The sequence below is a fragment of the Oryzias latipes genome, chromosome 1, assembly GCF_053564925.1.
Source record: "Oryzias latipes strain Hd-rR chromosome 1, Olatipes_Hd-rR_3.1".
Classification (NCBI taxonomy): domain Eukaryota; kingdom Metazoa; phylum Chordata; class Actinopteri; order Beloniformes; family Adrianichthyidae; genus Oryzias; species Oryzias latipes.
The window spans coordinates 301451-325901 of record NC_136237.1 but is presented as its reverse complement, the minus strand read 5'-3'; the positions used below and the strand labels follow the sequence as shown (position 1 = coordinate 325901).

Here is a 24451-nt window from a genome sequence, read left to right as displayed (position 1 = left end):
CCTGCTTTTGTCGAAATTTGGTTGAGCACGAATGTTTGTTCTGCCCAATTCCTTTTCATGTGCCTGTTTTACGTTGTTTCACTCTGAGTTATTTCATCTTTTTTTTTTTTTTTTTTTTTCTTTTTTTTTTTTGCACCATAAGTGTGAATAGCAAATAGGATGAAGACATTCTTAACAGTCTGATGTATCAAAAAAAAAGGGTTGAGTGTCGGCAGCTGAAGCAATTTCAAATTAAAAGCTGCAAGTTTCCTCTTTGAATATCGTTGACATCTATCGTAGCACAACACTATATGTGCGTAATGCACATATCGCATCGGGCACGCATCGGGCACGCATCGGGCACGCATCGGGCACGCATCGGGCACGCATCGGGCACGCCAAATGCCGCCCCCCACGAAGTGCCGCCCTGGGCGACCGCCCACATCGCCCATATCAAAAACCGCCACTGACTATAGACGGTTTACTGAGCCCGTGTCCTGACATTAAAAAAATAAAATATTTCTTGTTCACACAAATTAATATGTTTTTCGCACATCATGAGTCATTCATAAACACGGATATGCTCTCCATCCGGCCGCAAAAGGCGCTTTCAGCGGTAACTTCCGTGTCTCTGTGACCCATATTCGTTCAAGAAAGGAAAAAAGAAAAACAAGAATGATCAATTTATTATTGTCTCAATGAATATAAGAAAAATATCATAAGATTTAGGATGCCCAAGCGTGCTGTTTCACCGCAGCGATTCTCCGGACACAGCTCCTAGCTCCGCCACAGAGCTCTTTAGCTTGTCTTCGGGCACCTGGCTGCATCACGTTTTCCACATAATGCATATCGACCAATCACTGTGTTCCTATAACTGTTGTGTAACAACGAGACAAATGATTGGCTGGTCGTGATACATGATGCATGATGGGATACGTAGCATGTAGCCTACTAGCCTTCGGATGTTAAGTGACTGCTACGGAGTGTCATGCTTTTGTAGAGCTTTTTAAAATAAATTAATCTGATCTCTAAACATCCTCCGTGTTTTCAATGTAATGTAATGAGACACACAGACATAAATGTGAAGGTCTGCTCTAAATCCAACTATTGTTCACATCCGTATTTATTAAGCTAGGAGGTATGTCCGGTAGGCGAAGCAGCAATCCGTGTTTATGAATGACTTGTGACGTAAATAATTACTTCGTTCGCACAACTTAATTATTTCTAGGGAACGGAATATTATTTCATGTAAACACGATATTAATTTGTGGGAACAAGATATTAATCTGTGGGAACGAGATATATTTTAGTTTTTTAATGTCAGGACACGGGCTCCATAACGGTTTGATAGAATGGTTGAGTTTTTCTTATGAGGCAGCCTTCAATAAGGCAAGCTTCAGCCTGCTGCCTTTCAAACAAGGGGGTATTCCAGAAGGCCCTTTTAAACTACCCTGACTTTAACCCTGAACTCTGGCTGAAATCCGCCTGAACTTGCTTACTCTGGGTATGTCGGTTTCAAAAGACAGGATACGAGTTAGCGTAATGACGCTCCACTTGGTAACCCTGGGTTAATGCACGTGCACAGCAGGTACATAAAGACATTCTCAATGGATCGCCGATATCCCGAGTCACCATGGAAACGCGTGGAGAACAAAAGAGAGCGCTATACTTTAAATTTCAATGACAGCGTATGAAGATTATATGCCCATCAAAAAAGTAATACGTCTGCATCATCAGCAAAATATTCTGCTTGGAGAAAAATAAAGTAAAAGCTCGTGTTTCTGATCTTCTTTCCAATTACATTGTGATGTGTATATGTACAACTTATAAAACTTAAATGAATTGATTCAATTGGTAACAAGTAATTGAGTTAAATGTATTCAAACTAATTTCTTATCTCTATCTAACGCAGTAGTTGTTTATACAACTCAAATCTACATATTTATCTAACTAAATGTCATATTACTCCAATTCAATTAAATGTTTTTCCATATTAATTTATTAAACTTCTGGAACTCTCGTCTGTCTAAGTTGGAGGCTGCAGATTTTTTCATTTTTATAAAATAAATTATACAGTGTGCATTTACATTATATACAATGCATTTAATAATCATGATTCTGACTATAACTTCCGTTCTCATTCCATATTGATGCACTAGTGGTGCTAAATATCCTCATCCTCCTCTTCCTCCCTCTCACTCATGGTGCAGAAAGAATAAAACATAACAGGGTAAAATAACTCGGCAAAACACAGTAAAACAGCTAAACAACTAAACACATTTAGACAATAACCTACACTTGTACCCAAATCCATCCCGACAGCCAAAGGGAATGGTATCCCACAATCCCTTGCGGTGCCGATCTAACAGCAGAACTGTCATGGTACCATGGAATATTCAGACCGACCCAAACGCTGGAAAACAGAGGAACACTTGGAGACGTGAGGTAAGTTTAGATGGTTTAATTCACAGGAGGTGTGTATTGGAATGGATTCTTGATGCGGCGTGACGGCTGACTGGAGGTTTGTGGCAGGATGAACCAGAGTGTGCGGCTTCGGCCGAATCCGAGGGGAAGGATGAGGAGCGAGAGCAGAGGACGGCGACCCGAGGTTCCCTCGTGATGATGATGGTTCCGTGGTAGGAACAACGAACTGGCGTCGAAAAAAGGTCCTGGATCTCCTTAAGAAGGCAGGGAAGATGACGAGGTAAGTGGAACCAGCTTGTCGCTTCCACGGCAGAGCAGGAAGGGGGAGGAGGCAGGTATCTGACAGAGGCACCATGTCAAGAACCAAAGTTACACCTACTTAATGGAAATTAATGTAAATGAAAGTAAAATAACTATCTGACAACTACGTGTTATTTTTAAGCTGACTGAACTAAAAAAATGATTTATCTTAACTGAAGCAAAGAATTAAGTTAGATCAAAGTAAAACGTTTATCTTTCCAACATCCATATGTGGTCTTATCACCCTCTCACGGTGGAAAAAATATTATCTGAGCTTCTTCATCCACTAAATCATCTTCAAATGGACACGCCACGCTGCTTCACTTCTCTGAAAACAAACTAACCTTCAACTAAACCTGCTCCAGACCAGGTTATGTTCAGAGCATGAGTTGCTATGGCAACCATGCATACCCTGAAACAAACCTCTGTTTTTGGTACCGAAAGCTGAGGTTATCCACTTCCTTAGCCTCAAACTTACCATGGTAACTAGCATAACCTGCTTTCTGGAATACCCCCCTGCAGTTCAAAGAACAGAAAACTGCTCCAAATGGATGCAGCCAATAAGAACTTGATTTACAGTCACTGAGCCAGAAGAACATTTTAGTTTGACCTAGGCGGCAAAACGTCAGAATAATGTCTTGTGCTCATACACCAGGCTTAGGAAAATCTGCCTGACGATTATACCAGAACATTTGTTTGAAAACAGAAAATATGCAGGGTTGTCTCAGGAAGGGCATCTGGCGGCGGACCTCTGCCAAACCACCTGTGTGAAGCTGTGAAAGCTGATTTGCTGAAAGGTGAACAACAACATATGGAAAATAAACAGAAAAACATTAGAACTTGAATACATTTAAAAAATGACAGAATCCTCCAGTTATGGTTGGTTTAAAATTTTTATTTTCAACCTGTAACATCAAAAAATGATGCACAGAGAGGAAAGGTCACTCAATGTCAGCCATGATGCTGTGGATCAACATGTCCTCGTCCTCTAAGGTGTTATCCACCAGGTACACCGTTAGCTTGCGGCTCCACTGGTCACCTTTGACCTCCAGCACATCCTACACACAATCCACCTGTGCCACTAGGGCGTGCCGCTCCATGTGGTTCATCAACACGGACGCCTCCTCTGACAACAGATGCTGTGGCACAGCTGTGCGGGAAAAACCACCTGAGAGGGTAAAGGGGTCTTTTCTGCAATGGTTTCATTTGCAGGTGGAAGCGTCTGTATTGTTTACAGATCAGGGACGAGACTTACCTCTTCGTCAAAAACATATTCACTTATCTTGACTTTTAAAAAGTTGAAAGTACAAAAGCTCCTCTGTCAACCAGTAGAAATTGAATCAATGGAGAACAAAACAAACGTACCGTATGTGTTGTAACTTTTAGAAAATGCATGAATGATCATCACAACCAAGATGATATTTGGAAGACTCACTTTTCCCCTCCACTTGAGTAATATTATTGAAGTACTATCATTGGAATATAGTTCTTTAATACTGGAACCAACTTCTGTGTAAATATAAAACCGAAAGCATCAAGGATGGACCCGAGTTTGTTAAAAAAATGTGAGAGGAAGAAGAGCACTAATAACGTCTGACCTGCCAGTTGTGCAGGAACAGCCTGAAAGAGCAGCTTCCTGAACTGCTCCATAAGAGGCTGGGTGAGGGTCTTCTGGACCAACTCCTGTTGAGTCCAGTCTAAGTGGTAGACAGAAACAAAAGCGTGGGTCAGAACCCTTTTTAACAGAACACAGTGCCATCTCGGCATAAGTAGACCCCACCAACACCAGTCACTAACAAACAGAAATTTTCGCACACGATTTCAATGAAAACATCAACCAAAGCAAGTTCACGGAGCTCTCTTTTTTTTCTTTGTTCTCTCACATTTTTTTCAGAATATAAAGGTACCTTTTATTTTGAAATTTTAGAACAAGAGTTCTTAAACATTGGAGACACAATGAACTTTATTGAATTAATTTTAGAACATGTTGACTACTCACGCTTTCTTATTTTGGATGCACACATCGATCTGGACCTGCATGACTGGACTGGACGCCTCCCTCTGATCATAGAAGAGAAACATTGTCCTTATCAGACTCTTCAGCTTGTCCAGATCCTGCTGCAGCAGCACCACAAGGTGGCACGCCTCTGCTCTGGTCACACTTTCCTTTAAACAAACCCAGACAGAACTTCCCAGTGAAAGGTTTGGAAACCAGAGGTTCTGTTGTCATCTGAAAAATAGAAAGTTGGATGTGTATTAAAAATATATATATATATATATATATATATATATATATATATATATATATATATATATATATATATATATATATATAGTAAAAAAAACTCTGGAGGGTGAGAAGATGAACTCATTCATTACTGCACACGCTTCAAGTCTTCCACCTAAAAAAACGGAGATGCATTCAAAGGACCGTTCTGTTTCTGCATCAAGGCTACAGCACCAAAGGATTTCTGGACCTGACTGCCTGATGGTGTTTGTGCTTCATTTGTTCATGACAAAAAGCATGAGCTGCTGATTTCACAAGTGTAAACTATGAAGATGGATTTACTGGCCTTAAAGGTTCTGATGCAAACCCAGCAGTGTAAAGTAACCTTATAAGGTGGAAATGTAGGTCTGCCTTCAAACATCAGATCGTTCAGACATTTCATACACGTGCCAATTTCTCGGAAGAAATTCAGACTTTTTCTCTTGAATTCATCTCAAACTAGGTCCAGCAGTTTGCCTGAACACCAATACTTCTATGCTGAAAAAAATTTCTATTTTCACAGCAGTAATCAAAGGTTTAGTCCTGTGAGAGTCACTGGGATTATGTCTGTGGTGTCAATGCAGCTGCTTCTGCCAGAAGTTTTCCTCTGCAGTCATAGATGGAATCAATGGAAATGACTATGCAAACCTGGATGTGTTATGTGCAAACCACTGACGAATTGCAAAGGAATTCTTGGTTCATGGCATTTAGAGAAACAATTGTTTTGATAATACAGCGGGTTGGCAAGGTAACATGTCTCAGTGGCTTCAACTGAACAGGTACAGTATTATGGACTTGGATCAAACTTGTCAGCGCTCTACTGTTTTTCTAAGGTGCAGCAGCAAGTTTCAGCTGTATCCCGTCCCACAGTCCAGGTGAATATTGGACTCTGATTGGCTGCAGGGGGTCCAGTAAAAAGTGATCAGGCCCTCCTAAAAAAGTATTTCCGGTCTCATCGCCTGAATGTTCTGTATCATTGCTCTTACCAGATGGTAACCATGGCAACAGAAAGGTGGAACATAGGTGGCCAGACGTCATTCCACTGTTGATCCCAGTAGAAAAGATCTGTGTCCTTCAAATGACTCTATGATGAATGTGAAAGATATTGTTTTATTGTTATCATTGTGTAACCCTTTCTTCTATCCTGGGCACTTTAACGTTGGGAGTTGGGTCATCTAGACCCACTAGACAGTCGATGAACCTTTTTTCTTCAATGATTTGTGATCTTAACTGGTGTCCATGGATTACATGAAATCTTTCCACCTTTATCCACCTTTGTCATGGTAGGAATAACAGGTCAAAGTAAGGGTGGGGTCATCTAAGATAGCGCAAAGGTTAAATGTATATGTTTAGATGTATTTTAAATGTTAACTCAGATTTACTTTTTTACCTTTTTAGAAACAACTTTGTGTGTTTGTTCATCTGCTTCTCATCCCTAATTAGGATGAAGGGGTTTTACGAAACACTGTCCTTAGCTAATAAGGAATACTGTTTGAACTGAAAACCCTCCCAAATGGTTAATTATACGACACCCCCCAATGAACTTTTCAGCTTGTCTTTTTATTTGGAAATTGTAACCTCCTACTTGTGTTCTTAATAAAAGGTGCATGGGAGAAGCAGACCTTTGAGAAGAGAAGCGTGGCGGACATCTTTTCTCCCTTGTGCATAAGAAACTTGATTCTTGTTATGGTTTGTGGTTTCTTATTGTTTTTCTTTATGCATTTATCTGACAATGGACATGACTGGACCTCTGTCCCATTGGACCAAGAACACCAACATAAATACGTGTGTATGGATCACTTTATTCTGAATTCATGACAGAAATAGTTTTTTGATCACATTTATGGATCAGAGTTCATTTCTTCCATCAAAGCAATCTAGGAAACGACTGATGCACTTAGTTTCTTTGAAACCAACTTGATCGTCATCATCTGGACAAAAACAAGCAGGAAGAGGAGAACTTTCCTCTGAAATGAAGCTTTGGATCCCTGAAGGTGATTTTTAGCATATAAACCGCTTTCCTCTGCTTGTTAGACCTCATCCAGCAGCAGAGCCAGAGGCTGCTTCTGGGGCTGTTACCATATAGCCTAGTTCTTTTAAAAAAATATTTAATGTTAAAAAAAAAAAAAGATTATAGAGCTAATAATTGATTAATTTTTATTTCACAGGTGACCATGGTATAAGTGGGATAATGCCCTTCGAGGTGTCCATTGTCAGAAATGAATTGTGTCGGACGGTTCACGGCTCGGCGTCACCCATTCATTTCTGATCAGGGATACCTCATTCATTATCCCTTATGTGTCTTACAGCACAGTTTAACAGTTACTTCGTTTTCCATTTGCTGCTGCAGAGGCCCGCTCTACGTTGAAGTCATGAAATTTTCCCAACTAGTATAATTCCAACATTATATTACACTTAAAAGATCAAAAATTGGATTTTACGTGATATAATAATAATAATAATCAATTTTATTTAAAGCGCCTTTCATAAAACCCAAGGACACTTTACAAAACAGAGGTTAAAAAAGACATTAAAAGCACAATAAATATAAAAGACAAAATCAAAAGTGAATCAGGATGGGATGGCAGAAATAAAAAGATGAGTTTTGAGTTTAGATCTGAAAGTTGGTAGAGAGTCCATTTTATGGAGGTCAGGAGGGAATTCCAGAGTTTGGGAGCAGAGCAGCTGAAAGCTCTGGTTCCCATGGTGACGAGTCGGGCCGGAGGAAGACAGAGCTGAACAGAGGAGGAGGACCGAAGAGAACGAGAGGGGGTTTTGATATGGATGAGGTCGGAGAGATAAGGACGAGGCCAGGTTATGGAGGGCGTTACAGGTGAACAGGAGGAGTTTGATTCTGGAGGTTCTGGGAAGAACCTGCTGGTGGAGAACCGGGGTGATATGACGGAAGGGTGGGGCTCTGGAGATGATACGGGCCGCTGAGTTCTGGACCAGTTGAAGCTTATTGAGTAGACCAAAGAGGAGGGAATTGCAGTAATCTAAACAGGAAGGAACCAGACTGTGAACAAGGATAGAAGCAGAGGGGACGGTGAGGGAGGGGCGTAGACGATTAATGTTACGTAAGTGCTGTAGGGGGCGCTGATGCTGTAGTATCACGAGACCCAACGAGATGAGTGTGGTGAGTCAACTTGGTGGCGCGTAAGCATTTGAACAAACATTTTCGATCTTGTTTCATTATTCCGCCATATTAAAAAAATTCCAGCAAACTAACATAACCTGTTAAGACTATTAAGCTTTTGTCAGCCTGGAGGACCTGGAGAAATTCATTGACGAGTGTTACAATACCTGCGTCATGGGGAAAACCACCACCCCCTCCTCCAAGTGTGGACAACCTGAAGACTCTTCCGGGGCTGCCTCCTCTCCAGGCAGCGGCGTGAGCGACATCCTAGACTCGATTGATTAAAAAGCTCTCCAGCCTTGATTGCCGCCTTAATCTGCTGGAGATCCTCCACAGAGAGTTCCAAAGCCTGCAGGATTCTCTGGAGTTCAGCCAGCAGCAGGTGCGGGAGCTCGCAGCGGAGAACCAGGCCCTCAGAGAGAATGTCAAGGCCCTGAGCAATGACACCGTTCGTCTATCTGAGGAGAACCAATCCATCAAGGAAACCCTCCTGGATCTTCAGTCCTGGAGGGAAAGCACTTCAGCGTGAACGACCAGTTCCCGGCAGACATCCTCCGTAGAAGGAAGATCCTGTTCCCGCTGAGGAGGAAGCATCTTACTGCCGGTTCGAGAGCGGTTGTGGCCGTTGACAAACTTTACATGGACGGCCGGCTGTTCCGGGACCCGGAGATCACCCCCTGGCTGTGCTGAAGGCTTTCAGATCCGCGCTGAGAACATCTGCGCTGCCCAGAAGAAACCCGCTAAACTTACTTCAATGAGTGGAAAACCGGATCATCAATAATCCACACCTCGATCTCAGGAAAACAGTCTTTTTTTCTTCTTCACCTCAGTCCCACTCATGTTTCTATTGTTGTTTTGTTGTTGTTTTCGTTTTCCCTTCTATCTCTTTTTTTCTTTCCTTTACTCTCCCCCCCCCCCCCTCCCCCCTCATCATATGTAAATCACCTGGAAGCAACTCATCCTCGGTAAGTATTTATTTATGCACGGAACGGGCGCGCGCGCACACAAGTGCACACACGGGCGTGCACATGCGATCCCGCACACACACGCCGACATACTGCAATCACCTCACACAGGCTCTCATAGGACGCACGCGACACGCAGCTCACATAGCCAGAAAACGTTCACGCGCATAGCGCTTCTCAATGCGGGCACGCGCACACGGACTGGTACACAAGCACTACTTAGCTTTACACCTTTTCAGTCAGAGCAGTTATGAACAGTCTTAACATCGTTAGCTGGAATGTGCGTGGACTTGGCTCTGAGCCAAAGAGACTGAAAGTGTTAAATCACCTGGATGTTCTAAAAGCAGATATAGCTCTACTGCAGGAGACCCATTTATCAAATTATTTGAACCACCTTATGTGCTGCTTACAATTTCCAGTTATATACTCTGCCAGTTACAACTCCAAACAACGAGGAGTTGCTGTTTTAATTAATAAAAATCTTAATTTTACTCATAAGGATACAGTTACTGACCCAGAAGGCAGATTTGTAATCATTAATATATCCATTCAGAATAAGGACTTTTGTATAGCGAGTGTTTATGGCCCTAATGTTGACGACTCTTCCTTCTTTCACAGATTCTTCACCTCACTCTCAGTTCACTCTGACTCCACAATCATTATAGGAGGAGACGTCAACCTTGTTTTGGACCCTGAACTTGACAGACTCAGCACAGCAGCAAATCAGCGTACATGGCGGTCTGCAAGTATTCTAAAGCAGTACATGAATGATTTGGGTCTCTGCGACGCGTGGCGCTCATGTCATCCAAACACTAAAGGGTTCACCTTTTTCTCTCCAGTTCACCACTCACACTCCCGTTTAGACTATTTATTAATCAGCAACTCTCTTTTAAAAAATATTCAAAGCTCCAATATCCATCCAATTATTATCAGTGATCATGCACCAGTCTCTGTAAACATTTCTAGGGAAAAATTCACACCCTCTGGTACAACCTGGAGGTTTAATACGTCTCTGTTAAAGGACCAGGAATTTCTTGAATTCTTTAAAAAAGAGTGGGCAACCTTCTTAGACTTCAACAATACTCCAGACATCCCACCGTGCATTCTTTGGGAAACAGCAAAGGCAGTCATGAGAGGGAAAATCATTTCTTATTCAACGCACAAAAAACGCAAAGAGAAAGCAGATTTATTAGAAATAGAAAATAAAATCAAAACCCTGGAGACTGCTTATGCTGCTTCTGCACAGGAACACATTCTGGGAGATCTGAAAAATTTAAAGCTGCAGTTAAATGACATCATTAATAAACAAACACAATTTCAAATACAAAGGCTACGACTTAAAGATTTGAAAACTCTAATAAATCTGGCAAATTTCTGGCTAATCAGCTTAAAATGAATAGAGAAAAATCATCAATCACCCCTATTACGGACCAAACAGGAAATGTCACTCATGACCCGGTCAAGATTAATAACGCATTTGAAAACTTTTATAAAAACTTGTACACACCGCAGATCAATCCGTCAAAGCAAAGTATTGACTCATTTCTTAATAATGTAAACCTACCTGTCATGGTGCCTGGCAGACTCCTCCCCCTCCAGCCCTGCCTGCTCTGCTCCCTGATTGCCACCAGCTGACTTCACTCACCTCATCTGCCATGCTGCTTAAAAGGAGACCTCACTCATCAGTTCGACGCCAGTTCGTTGCCCATTATGGTGACTAAGCCTGGTTCACAGTCTAAGCGCTCATGCTCATGCCTTGCTCCCAGCCTTGCACTAACTCTTGCTCCTTTGTCTCAGGATACCCACATCTCACGAGTGACGTCAGCACTGCCTTCCACTCTGTGGCTCTTGGGATCATCTGAAGACCTCCCGGATCACACTCACCGCTTTAAGCCCTCCAGCCACGCCATCAGCCGCCGTCAAGACCGGACCTCATTCATCCACAACTACTACCAGCTTTGGAGAATCAATAAATCCTTTCTCACCAAATACTCACCTGTCTTTCTTCTGGGTTCCAGCATCTGGGTTCTCACGCCTTGAGCGCCATGACAGAACGAACTGGCCAAACTCCGGACCCAGCTGACCCAGAAGAACTTCGCTACGCCATCAATCAGCAGGGTATCGCCCTGGGCTGCCAAACCGACGCCTTGTCGCAAGTTGCTTCTGCCCAGCAGGAACTTTTTCGGCGTTTGGATGGCTTAACGCAATCACTAATGGATCTCTCAGGTCAGATGGCTCCCCCCGCAGCAGCTCCCTCTGCTTCCGGTGTCGTCGCTGATTCCGCCTCCGCTCCCTCGCCTGAAAACTTCCGCCCACAGCCCGAACCATATTACGGTGACGTCGAAGCCTGTGGGGGTTTCCTTCTCCAGTGTCGCCTGCTGTTTCAGCAAGCCCCAAGGTATTATAACTCCGATCTTGGCAAAATCACCTTGATCATTAATGCTCTCCGTAACAAAGCTCTGCAGTGGGCCCAGGCGTTTCTGGCCATACATCCTGTCGCACATCTAACCTATGAACGTTTCCTGGAGGAATTCAAGCTGGTGTTTGACCAACCTCGCAAACAGGAGGAAGCCGCACGTAAGCTCCTCGCCCTCAAACAGCATAACCGATCAGTCAGCGATCATGTCATTGATTTTAGGATACTGGCGGTGGAGGCAGGCTGGACAGACCCAGCATTACGAGGGGTCTTCTACCAATCTTTGAATGAAGCCATAAAAGACCACCTGTGCTCACAACCGGAAACCCATTCATTTGAGGAACTCGTCACTGCTGCCCTTCGCTCAGACACATGTTTACGTGAGCGACAACACGAGAGACCTCCGCCTACTCGCAAGAACTCATCTACTCCTGTTCAAGGTACTACATCACACGTTCCACCAGTGATTCCAGCTGAACCCCCCCACAGCCAATTGGACGAACCAATGCAAATCGGCCATTCTAAGCTCTCTGCAGAGGAAAGACGGCGCCGACGGGCCGAGGGGGCGTGTTTTTACTGTGGACAGTCAGGACACCAGGTACACCAGTGCAGTTTACGTTTAAACTCACAAACCCCCCCGCTAGAAGACAGGCCACGGGCAGGTACCTTCAGGTCATGCCCTAAAGACTTTCTTCAAATCCCTGTCAAGCTATGTCATGCCTCTGAAACTTTGGACCTCCACGCCTTAATTGACTCTGGTGCAGAACAAAACTTTATTGACCATAGTATTGTTTCTCGTCTGTTTTTGCCCACTGAACTTCTTCCTTCGCCGGTTAAAGCGGCTGGGTTGGGAGGTCAGCAGCTTTCTATCATTACGCATAGCACCAAACCTATTCTACTGGTTTCTTCCGGAAATCATAGGGAATTCACCCGGTTCTTCGTTACTCGTACCCCCCAAAATCCTGTGGTGCTGGGGTTTTCCTGGCTCCAACGTCACAACCCACAGTTTGATTGGGTGCGTCGTCGTATCACTGGTTGGAGCGAGTTTTGTCTCGCTAACTGCCTGCAATCTGCTATTCCGCCTGTCAGCTCTTCCCCGTCTAGCTCCCCGGAAGAAATTGATCTCTCTAAAGTACCTAGTTGTTATCACGACCTCCGCGCTGTCTTTAGCAAAACTAAGGCCGGCACCTTACCCCCGCACCGGCCTTACGATTGTTCCATCACGCTACTCGATGGTGCACCTCTCCCTAAAGGCAGACTGTTTAATCTTTCCAGTCCTGAGAAAGTAGCTATGGAGAGTTACATCCAGGAGGCGCTTTCTTCTGGACACATCCGTCCCTCGTCCTCACCAGTCGGGGCGGGGTTTTTCTTCGTCGAGAAGAAGGATAAAACCCTCAGACCCTGCATTGACTATAGAGAACTTAATCAGATCACTGTTAAGGATAAATACTCTCTCCCTCTGATTAGTTCTGTTTTTGATTCCATTCAGGAAGCTCGCATCTTCTCTAAACTTGATCTGCGCAACGCTTACCACCTCGTTCGAGTTAAGGAAGGTGACGAGTGGAAAACTGCCTTCAATACCCCTCTTGGCCACTATGAATATCTGGTTATGCCATTTGGGTTGACCAACGCTCCTGCCGTCTTTCAACGTCTCGTTAATGACGTTCTTCGGGACTTCATCAACCGGTTTGTTTTTGTATACCTCGACGATATCCTTATCTACTCCAAAAACCCTGAGCAACATCCTGAACATGTTCGGCAGGTTCTACAACGTTTATCTGAGAATCATCTCTTCGTCAAAGCAGAGAAATGTCAATTCCATGCCACAGTAATCCCCTTCTTGGGTTATATATTTGAGGCAGGCAGCATCCGTCCTGACCCGGTAAAGATCGAAGCTGTCTCCAAATGGGAACCCCCTAACTCCCGAAAGAAACTCCAACAGTTTTTGGGGTTCGCCAATTTTTACAGGCAGTTCATCCGTAATTACAGTGCCATTGCCGCCCCCCTGACTAAACTCACCTCCATTGCTCGGGCTTATCATTGGGATTCCTCTGCTCAAAAAGCCTTCGACACCCTCAAAAGTCTCTTTGTCTCCGCTCCCATCCTGATTCAGCCCGATCCCACCAGACAATTTGTAGTCGAAGTTGACGCCTCCGACTCTGGCGTAGGGGCCGTCCTGTCCCAACGTGAGGAGACATCTGGCAAGCTCAAGCCCTGCGCCTACTACTCCAAGAAACTTACTCCCGCGGAGCGCAACTACGACGTGGGCAACCGTGAACTCCTGGCTATTAAGTTAGCACTCGAAGAGTGGCGTCATTGGCTGGAGGGTGCGGTCCACCCATTCATTGTCTGGACTGATCACAAGAACCTCTCATACCTCCGTTCCGCCAAGCGTTTAAATTCTCGTCAGGCCCGCTGGTGTCTATTTTTTGACCGGTTCAACTTCACTATAACATACAGACCTGGAAGCCGCAATATCAAGCCGGACGCCCTTTCCCGGAAATACAGCTCTTCTGACGACCAGGATAACACTATGGCCACCATCATACCTCCCACCTGCATCATTGGAAGCCTCACCTGGGATATCGAAAATAAAGTCCTCCAGGCACAAGGTGAGGATCCTGGTCACCCGGTTCCCCCTGACGGCACTCTTTATGTTCCCCGGTCTCTCAGGTCCGACGCTATCACATGGGCCCATGCCTCACGCATTGCCTGCCACGGAGGAGTCACCAGGACCATCAACCTCCTCCGTCGGCGGTTCTTTTGGCCTACTATGAGGAAGGACGTGAAGGAGTACGTTGCCGCCTGCACCACCTGCGCACGCTCAAAGTCCTCGAACTCACCTCCTTCTGGCCTTCTGCATCCTCCGTCCATTCCCTGCCGCCCTTGGTCCCACATTGCTCTGGACTTTGTCACTGGTCTCCCACCTTCACTGGGTAACACTGTCATTCTCACAGTCATCGATCGATTCTCTAAATTTGTCCACTTCATTCCGCTCCCACAGTTACCCTCAGCCACAGAAACCACAGAGATCCTCACCCAGCACGTGTTCCGTCACCACGGGATCCCGGCTGATATCATCTCTGACCGGGGCCCTCAGTTTATCTCCCAGGTGTGGAAGACCTTCTGTGGTGCTCTGGGAGCCACCATAAGCCTCACATCTGGGTACCATCCTCAATCGAATGGCCAAGCAGAGAGGGCAAATCAAGAACTTGAAACCATGCTCCGTTGTGTCGCCGACCAGAACTCATCCGACTGGTCCAGGTACCTCGTTTGGGCAGAATACGCCCACAACACTCACCCATCCTCTGCTACAGGATTGTCCCCGTTCGAGGCTGCTCTAGGCTACGCACCACCTCTGTTCCCTTCACACGAGCTGGATCTCGCTGTTCCCTCGGTGCAAGAACACCTCAGCCGCTGCCAGGACACATGGCATCGTACCAGGGCAGCACTGCAACGTACCAGGGAGAACAACTGTCGTTCAGCTAACCGTCACCGGGTGGAGGGACCCACCTATCATCCTGGGCAAAAGGTCTGGCTCTCCTCTCGCAATATTCCCATTCATGCCACTTCTCGCAAGCTTGCCCCCCGTTTCATAGGTCCATACACCATCGACAAAATCATCAATCCCGCCTGTGTTCGCCTCCGACTCCCAGCTGCCCTCAAAATTCATCCTTCGTTCCATGTCTCGCAAATAAAGCCTGTGATGGACAGCGCTCTGTGCCCGCCGTCCGCTTCCCCTCCACCCGCCCGGCTCATTGACGGCGCCCCGGCTTATACCGTCAGCCGGATTTTGGACATCCGTCGCCGGGGTCGTGGCCATCAATACCTCGTGGACTGGGAGGGTTATGGTCCGGAAGAACGCTCATGGGTCTCCCGTTCTTTGATTCTGGACCCTACCCTCATCTCTGACTTTTTCCGTTCGCACCCGGATCGGCGCCCCGGACCGCCTGGAGGCGGTCGTTGAGGGGGGGGTACTGTCATGGTGCCTGGCAGACTCCTCCCCCTCCAGCCCTGCCTGCTCTGCTCCCTGATTGCCACCAGCTGACTTCACTCACCTCATCTGCCATGCTGCTTAAAAGGAGACCTCACTCATCAGTTCGACGCCAGTTCGTTGCCCATTATGGTGACTAAGCCTGGTTCACAGTCTAAGCGCTCATGCCTTGCTCCCAGCCTTGCACTAACTCTTGCTCCTTTGTCTCAGGATACCCACATCTCACGAGTGACGTCAGCACTGCCTTCCACTCTGTGGCTCTTGGGATCATCTGAAGACCTCCCGGATCACACTCACCGCTTTAAGCCCTCCAGCCACGCCATCAGCCGCCGTCAAGACCGGACCTCATTCATCCACAACTACTACCAGCTTTGGAGAATCAATAAATCCTTTCTCACCAAATACTCACCTGTCTTTCTTCTGGGTTCCAGCATCTGGGTTCTCACGCCTTGAGCGCCATGACACTACCCAGGCTAAATGAGGATCAAATCACAAACTTAGATTCTCCGCTTTCGCTGTCTGAACTTCATGAAGCTCTGTTACTTATGCCCAATGGTAAAGCACCAGGGCCTGACGGCTTTCCTGCTGAGTTTTATAAAGAATTCTGGGAACAACTGGCACCAACATTTTATAAAACGGTCACATCTATTAATGAGAGCCAATCAATGCCACCTAACATGAACTCAGCCAACATAATTCTTCTAAAACCAGACAAAGATCCCACTAGCCCTTCAAGCTATCGCCCTATTTCTCTAATCAATGCAGATGTAAAAATTATCTGCAAAGCACTAGCACAGAGAATAGAAAAAAATCACTCCTCACATAATTCACTTCGACCAAACTGGATTCATCAAAGGCAGACACTCGGATGATAATGTCCGTAGACTAGTTAATATAATAGACTTTGCCACCATTGAAAACCAGGAAATGACGGTACTATCGCTGGATGCTGAAAAAGCCTTTGACAGAGTAAATTGGAAGTTCCTTATTGCCGCCCTCCATAAGTTTGGTTTTGGAGAAGCATTCATCAATTGGATCAAAATATTATCACAACCCCAATGCATCAGTTAGAACTAATAAACAGACTTCAAACAGGTTTTTTCTTGGAAGAGGAACCAGACAGGGCTGCCCACTCTCTCCTTCTCTTTTTGCTATATTCATTGGGCCTTTAGCTGCAGCAATAAGACAGAATGAGAGCATTATAGGAATAAAAACCAAACACAGCCATCATAAAATTAGTCTTTATGCGGATGACATATTACTGTTTTTAAGGAATTTACATTCTGTAAATGAAACAGCAATGATCATAAATGAATTCTCCTCCATATCAGACTATTCCATTAATTGGAAAAAGTCTGTTTTATTACCACTCAACAGGAATATGGAACAAAGACTCACAATTCCAGTTAAAACAGGAAATATCAAATATCTGGGTATCCACTTTTCCCCCAAACTATCAGAACTGGTGCAGCTAAACCACACCCCATTACTGAAAAGCATACAGGACAATCTAACACGCTGGACCAACCTGCCTCTGTCCCTTATGGGCAAGGTAGCCACGGTTAAAATGAAAATCTTACCCAAGGTTAATTATCTCTTCTCAATGATTCCCACACAACCGCCATTAAAATGGTTCAAAACATTAGACTCATCCATATGAAGCTTTCTATGGAACAACAAACCTGCAATAATTAGTCTAAAAACTTTAAAATCTGCAAAAAGCTGTGGAGGATTAGAATTACCTAACTTCCACAAATACTTTCTTGCAAATAGATTGCAATACATCTCAAAATGGTTAAAAAATAATCCAAAAACCAACTCATGGTTAGACTTGGAACAGGCGTTATGTGGAAAGATCAACCTGTCACAGCTACCATTTATTAGCCAAACAGTTAAAAAACAGGATTGTTTCAAAACCATTAATATAAATGCCACTTTAACAGCCTGGTGGGAATTTCTCAAAATATCAAAATCATCAATTCAACCGTGCAAAATGAAACCCATCTGGAACAACCCGGACATCCTTATTAACAAAAAAATGATTCACTTCCCAGCTTGGCAAGCAGGGGGCATAAAACAACTAGAGCACGTAATTATTGATAGAAGATTCATAACTCCCCAGGAACTTCAAGACAAACATGGAATAAATAACTTCTTGGAATATCAGCAACTTAAATCAAGTATTACTAAAAAGTATAAATTTAAAGACGACGATTTAAAGCTACCAGATGTAGTTACCACTCTGATTAATTTTTCAATGAATAGAACTCTCTCCAAAATATACAAACTTTTATGTAATTTAGATAACAATATTGCTCTTCCAACAAAAAAATGGGATGCAGATTTGAGCATCAGCACAGATGAAAGATTCTGGTCAGAACTCTGTCTAAACACCTTTAAACTGACAAAAAGTCCAAATTTGCAGCTAATCCATCTCAAAACCAACTTGCCTGACCAGCGCTTCTCTAGGGCCGGCGTCCGGGGTTGGGGGCCTGGGCTTGCTCCGGGGGGGGGGGGGGGGGGGGGCTCTCTGGCTCGTCTCTCTCTGTGTGGGGTGGGTGGTGCCGGGCCTGGGGTGTCGGCGCCTCCGGGGGTGGGGCCCCTGGGCTGGGTGGCCCTGGCCTCTTTGCTGGGGGGGGGGGGGGGGGCTGGGGGACAGCTGTTTGACCACCGGGGGACAGTCTACCAGCTCTCCCCAACTTACCCCCTTCCTCATATAACCTCATATTAGGGTGAGGGGGTGGGGGGTCTAGCCTGCGATGCGCCTTGGGGGGGGGCTACTTGGCAGTGGCCCCCCTCCTATGGTTGCCGTATGGAGTGGGCCCCCCCTCTTTTGGTTTTATTTGCACCTTAGACATGAAGGGTCCATGGTAGGGGGGGATTTTGGACATCACTGCAACCAAGCAGCAGATGTCCTCCTGGCACCCTACCCGCCAATTTTAACCGCACCTTAGACATTTAGGGCCCCTTGGTGGGGAGGGTGAGGGGACATCACTGTGAGTAATCAGGAGATGTCCCCCTAGTGCCCTACACGCCAATTTTAACTGCACCCTCCTTAGTACACACACCCCTCCCCCTTCAATATATACATTCCAACATAAACACACACACATGCACACACACACCCTTTCATACACACATACACGCACACACATTTTGCAAGGAAGGTGGGACCTGGGTCCATCTGTCCCCTACCCCTTCCCTGGTGGGGGGTGCGGGCCCCTTGGCGATGGTGGCCGTGTCCCCTGGGTGCCGGCTCCCTGGGCCCGGCGGTGCTCTCTCCGCACGGTGGGGGGGTTCATATTACACCTGAGCCGGGGGTGTTCGTGTCCCTGGGGGGTGGGTCCTGGTCCTTGCCCCTGGGCGCTGGGCCCCGCCAAACTTCCAACATGGCCGAGCCTGGTCGGGCCATATTTATAACACCCCTTGTGGGCCACCCTTTTTTCCCCGGGGTTCCCCCCTCCTGGGCGGGGGCGGCGGGCCCCTGCCTTGCTCCTCCCTGGACCAACCGTGGGCCGGGTGGGTGGCTGCCTGGAGTGCGGAGTGGGTCTCCCTTGGGGGGTCCTGGCTCGTACCTGGGGTTGGGGCGGGGGGATGCCCGGAACTCCTGGGTGGTGGTGGGGTGCTCGTCTGGGGCTGTGGGCGTCCTTCTCCGGTGGGGCCCTGCGTTGGGCTCTTCCGGCGCGGCGGGGGGGCTGCTTTCCTGGCTGGGCTGGGGCGGCGCTCTCTTTCCCTCCGCGCCTCCCTGCTCTCTGGCTCTGGGGGCCTCGCGGCGGTCCTGCTGGCCCTGGCCTGGGTGGCGGTCTTGGTCACCCGGGGGGCGGTCGTTCCCTGCCTGTTCCCGTGTGGCGTTGGGGGAATTCCGGCTGCCGCTGCTGCTGTGGCGGGGGTCTGGGTGTGGGGGTGGCTGGGCGCTCCTCCTCCTTCTTTTCACATTCCACCATCCATTTTAGAAGAACATAAACACTCACCTGAGCACAGGTGTTAGCTCACTTTGCACTTATAGTTTGCATGATTGAATGAATGAAAGATTTCACACTAGTTCGTTTAAAGGCATAGGTATGCGTTCGTGAACACTATCTGTTTTGTGTACATGTTGACATGTGAACATTTTTTTGCAGCTAGCAGGTGTGTTGATAATATTTGAGTGTGTGTGAACAGGCCCCGCCCTTTTTGTACTACATTTGAACTGTACCGTAATGATAAACAACCAGTAAACCTGTCTGCTTTATGCTGCTTCGTGGTCTTACCCCCCCCCTCTCACTATCACCCCCCCCCCCCCCTCTGACATCCCTCCCTCTTCTTCCCTTTTTTCCTTTTCCGTCCGGTCCAACACCAAAGATTTTCAATCATGGTTGAAATGAATAAAAGTTTGGCCTCAATTACAAAAGGGGTTTGTTCAGTCATACCTTTGGTTTGTCTGAAGATTAATAACCCCTCTTGTTAAAGTAAAATATGTCCAACACAAGAGGCCCTCAGCTCTCATCTGCCTGCCTAGCTGTTGGACAGGACAAGTTTAAAAAAAAAAAAAAAAAAAAAAATTTCAAGGAGATTTTCACACCGTGTCGTGGGTCCCACCAGGGCATAATTGGGAAGAGGCGCCAAGGTGAAAGTATTCTTGTTTTATTTAAGAATAGAGCACACCACTTGCTCCACAAAGGCTAACCAACGTCTGTTTCTCCACTCAGACTCCCACACTGACAGCTGTAACTGGTTCTCTTTTAAATGGTATGCCCCTCCTCCTGGGTGTTGCTCTCCATCAGTCCCAAGAGAGAGGAAAAGAATTTACAAAGTTCAAAAACATAAATAAACATACAGAAATAAACAGTTTCATTCATAGAAACATTCTGTGTCATGTACAGAGAAATAACAATAATCCTTAATAAAGAAATAAATACAAACAGTGACCGATGCGTCACATGACCCGGGGTGTCCATAACCACTTCCGGGTTACCGGGTTACTTCCGGGTAAACAAACCAACGCTAATGTTGGTGTCGTGTGTGCTTCGTGTGAATGTATGCATGAGGATGATGAGTCTGCAACCTAGTGTGCACCCAGGGCACCTGCAGGGGATAGGGACGGAACGAAAAGGGTAAGTTAATGTAAATGAAGTGTTTTACGGGTCCGTGAGTGCGCGTCAATGCGCACGTGTGTGTGTGCGAGCGTGTGTGCACGTGTGTGCGCCTGCAGCGGCAGCTGACGGTTCTACACCGTCACACACACCCTCAGGTACAAACTGGAGGTTTAATATGTCTCTTTTGAAAGACAGAAAATTTATTGAATTCTTTAAAAAAGAGTGGGCAACCTTCTCAGAATTCAACAATACTCCGGATGTCTCACCATGTCTTCTTTGGGAAACAGCAAAAGCAGTGATGAGAGGGAAAATCATTTCTTACTCAACACATAAAAAACACAAAGAGAAAGCAGATTTATTAGAACTAGTAAATAAAATCAAAACCCTGGAGACTGCTTATGCTGCTTTTGCACGAGAACACATTCTGGGAGATCTGAAAACACTAAAGCTTCAGTTAAATGACATTATCAATAAACAAACACAATTCCAAATACAAAGGCTGCGACTTGAAAGATTTGAAAACTCAAACAAATCTGGCAAATTTCTTGCTAATCAGCTAATTAATAAAGAAAAATCAACAATCACTTCCATCATTGACCAAACAGGAAATGTCACTCATGATCCGATCAAAATCAATATTGCGTTTAAAGACTTTTAAAAAAACTTATACACATCACAGATTAACCCATCAGAGCAAAGCATCCACTCATTTCTTGATAAAATAAACCTACCCAGATTAAATGAAGATCAGATGGCAAACTTAAACTCTCCGCTCTCTTTGTCTGAACTTCAGGAAGCTCTGTTACTTATGCCTAATGGTAAAGCACCAGGACCTGATGGCTTTCCTGCAGAGTTTTATAACGAATTTTGGGAACAGCTGGCCCCAACATTTTTTGAAATGTAACATTTATCAAGCAAAGCCAATCAATGCCACCTAACATTAACTCAGCCAACATAATTCTCCTCCTAAAACCAGACAAAGATCCCACGAGTCCAGTTGCCCACTCTCCCCCTATCTTTTTGCTATATTTATTGAGCCTCTAGCTGCAGCAATAAGACAGAATGAGAGCATTAAAGGAATTAAAACCAAACACAGCCATCATAAAATTAGTCTCTATACAGATGACATGTTACTGTTTTTAAATAATTTACATTATGTAAATGAAACAGCAACAATTATTGATGAATTCTCCTCCATATCAGACTACTCAATTAATTGGAATAAATCTGTTTTATTACCACTGAACAGTAATGTGGAGCAAAGACTCACAATACCAGTCAAATCAGGCAATATCCCAGCCAGCTATGTCAAGTGGGCCCCAACTGGGAAAGAAGTGGGCTATGTGGGTACTGACTGAGCATGGGCTTATTTTGGGTAAACTTTGAAGGCCCCATTAGCTTTTGCTTACATTGGCCCCCCATATGGGTTACCTGTTAGGGCCCTGCAAGGAATCCATGTGGGCTACAACCCATGTAGGTCAGCCAAGTAAGGCCCATATGGGTTGCATCTGGGCCATAAAGACTTGGGCTGTAACTGGGACACTGTATGTAGGACCCATATGGTTTGGCCCACTTGAGTCCCACATGAGGAGCCCTCATGGGCTAAATAGGCCCGCTAAAGGATGTAGGTGGGCAAGGAAGACCTGGTCTGTAACTGGGCCACTGTATGTAGGACCCATGTGGTATAACTTACATTGGTCCCACATGAGGAGCCCTCATGGGCTAACCATATAGGCCCGCTAAAGGATCTAGGTGGTCAAAGAAGACCTGGTGTGTAACTGGGCCACAGTATGTAGGACCCATGTGGGATAACTTACATGGGTCTCACATGAGGAGCCCTCATGGACTAACCATATGGGCCCAATAAAGAGTCTATGTGAGAGAAGAAGACCTGGTCTGTAACTGGGCCACTGTATGTAGGACCCATGTGGTATAAATTATATTGGTCCCACATGAGGAGCCCTCATGGGCTAACCATATAGGCCCGCTAAAGGATCTAGGTGGTCAAAGAAGACCTGGTGGGTAACTGGGCCACTGTATGTAGGACCCATGTGGGATAACTTACATGGGTCCCACATGAGGAGCCCTCATGGACTAACCATATGGGCCCAATAAAGAGTCTATGAGAGAGAAGAAGACCTGGTCTGTAACTGAGCCACTGTATGTGGGACCCAAATGCTATAACCTACATGGGTCCCACATCAGGGGCCCTCATGGGCTAATCATAAAGGCCCAATAAAGAGTCTAGGTGGACGAAGAAGACCTGGTCTGTAACTGGGCCAGTGTATATGGTTTGGCCTACTTGAGTCCCACATGGGGATCCCTCATGGACTAACCATATAGGCAAAATAAATAGTCTACGTGGGCGAAGTGGACCTGGTCTGTAACTTGGCCACTGTATGTAGGACCCATGTGGTATAACTTACATGGGTCCCAGATGAGGAGCCCTCATGGGCTAACCATATAGGCCTGATAAAGAGCCAGGGTGGGCAAAGAAGACCTGGTCTGTCACTGGGACACTGTATGTAGGACCCATATGGTTTGCTATAAATAAGTACCACATCAAGAGTTCTTATGGGTTAACCATATAGGCAGGTGTTTTAAAAGGTTGTTTTGTATTCTGTCACTAGACATATGCTTAAAATCCAAGAATGTGAGTAAAATGACAGAACCCCTGAAGATTTCTAGGCAATACACAGGCAAGATGCCTGTGTATGCCTGCTGACTCTTCTGATTGTCAGCATTTTTTTGTTATATATAAGTTTAGATTTAATTTTCCAATTAAAAATAATAATAATAATAATAATAATGGATTGGATTTATCTGCGCTTTTCAAGACACCCAAAGCGCTTACATTATGTCCATTATTCATTCACTCCTCATTCATACTTGGTGATGGTAAGCTACGGTTGTAGCCACAGCTGCCCTGGGGCAGACTGACAGAGGCGTGGCTGCCATTTCGCGCCTACGGCCCCTCTGACCATCACTGGGATCATTCATACACAATCACACACCAGTGGAGCAACACTGGAGGCAGGGAGGGTGAAGTGTCTTGCCCAAGGACACAACGACATTTTTGGCTGGTGGGAGCGGGGATCGAACCGCCAACCCTTCGATCATTGGACGACCCGCTCAACCACCTGAGCCACTGTCGCCCCTAATAAAAAATATTTACTTTTTTCATTGGTGCTCAGTGGATCCAACAGAGATTCAAGTTTAAAAATGACACAGTTTAAAATGAAGTGGTAACTTTGTTTGAACATAAAACGTTTGTTGTGTTGCTGTCCTATTCAGAACAAGCCTGGAGCTTCAAGGTTCAAGGTTTTTTTTAAAGGCCATGTATGCATGTGCAGTCAATACTTATGGATGCAAAGGTCTCAAGGTAACGTTTTGAAAAAGAAGATCAAAGAAATGTACAATCTGGTAAATGTACATAAGCATAAAAGAGAGCTAGAGAATGCAATAACAAAATAATAGAGGGATATATACACTAATTTGGAGCACATTTTTCTATGACAGCAGTCCAGTGTAGGTACCAAAACTATTCGGCCTGCAATTACCCTTTTGGGTCCTTTCAACTGAGGTTAACGTCACACTACGGTAACCCCACTTGGACAAACTACGTTGCGTCAAGATCTGCTCTAGCTCTATAATATTCATTTTATGTTTCCTTTTGTAACCTAAAGTTCTTTTCCTTCATAAGTTGTGTGTGACATTATTCTTTGTAATGTTTATAGAGAGACTTTGCCACAACCCACTTTGTAAAAAGATCTGTGGCTGTTAGAATGAACCTGCTGCTCCACAGAGAGCACCGTGTCTCTGAGCAGAGCAGCTGGAATCTCATAGCTTTGTGTTTGCAGGCAGGGAAGGTGCAAGTTTAAAAGATAATGTTGCTC

General features: G+C 45.5%; 2 long non-coding RNA genes across 2 annotated transcripts; one reads left to right on the top strand and one right to left on the bottom strand.

The window, feature by feature from the left end:
• Positions 1 to 2871: 2871 nt before the first annotated feature.
• On the bottom strand, positions 2872 to 4985 carry LOC144992967 (uncharacterized). The gene is made up of 3 exons (XR_013656999.1): positions 4703 to 4985; positions 4302 to 4400; positions 2872 to 4212 (listed from the first exon to the last, which is right to left on the bottom strand). It is a non-coding gene; the product is annotated as an uncharacterized LOC144992967 (long non-coding RNA).
• A 5659-nt stretch (positions 4986 to 10644) lies between these two features.
• LOC144990986 (uncharacterized) lies at positions 10645 to 11059 on the top strand. Its single transcript, XR_013654872.1, has 2 exons — positions 10645 to 10783; positions 10868 to 11059. It is a non-coding gene; the product is annotated as an uncharacterized LOC144990986 (long non-coding RNA).
• Positions 11060 to 24451: the final 13392 nt, after the last annotated feature.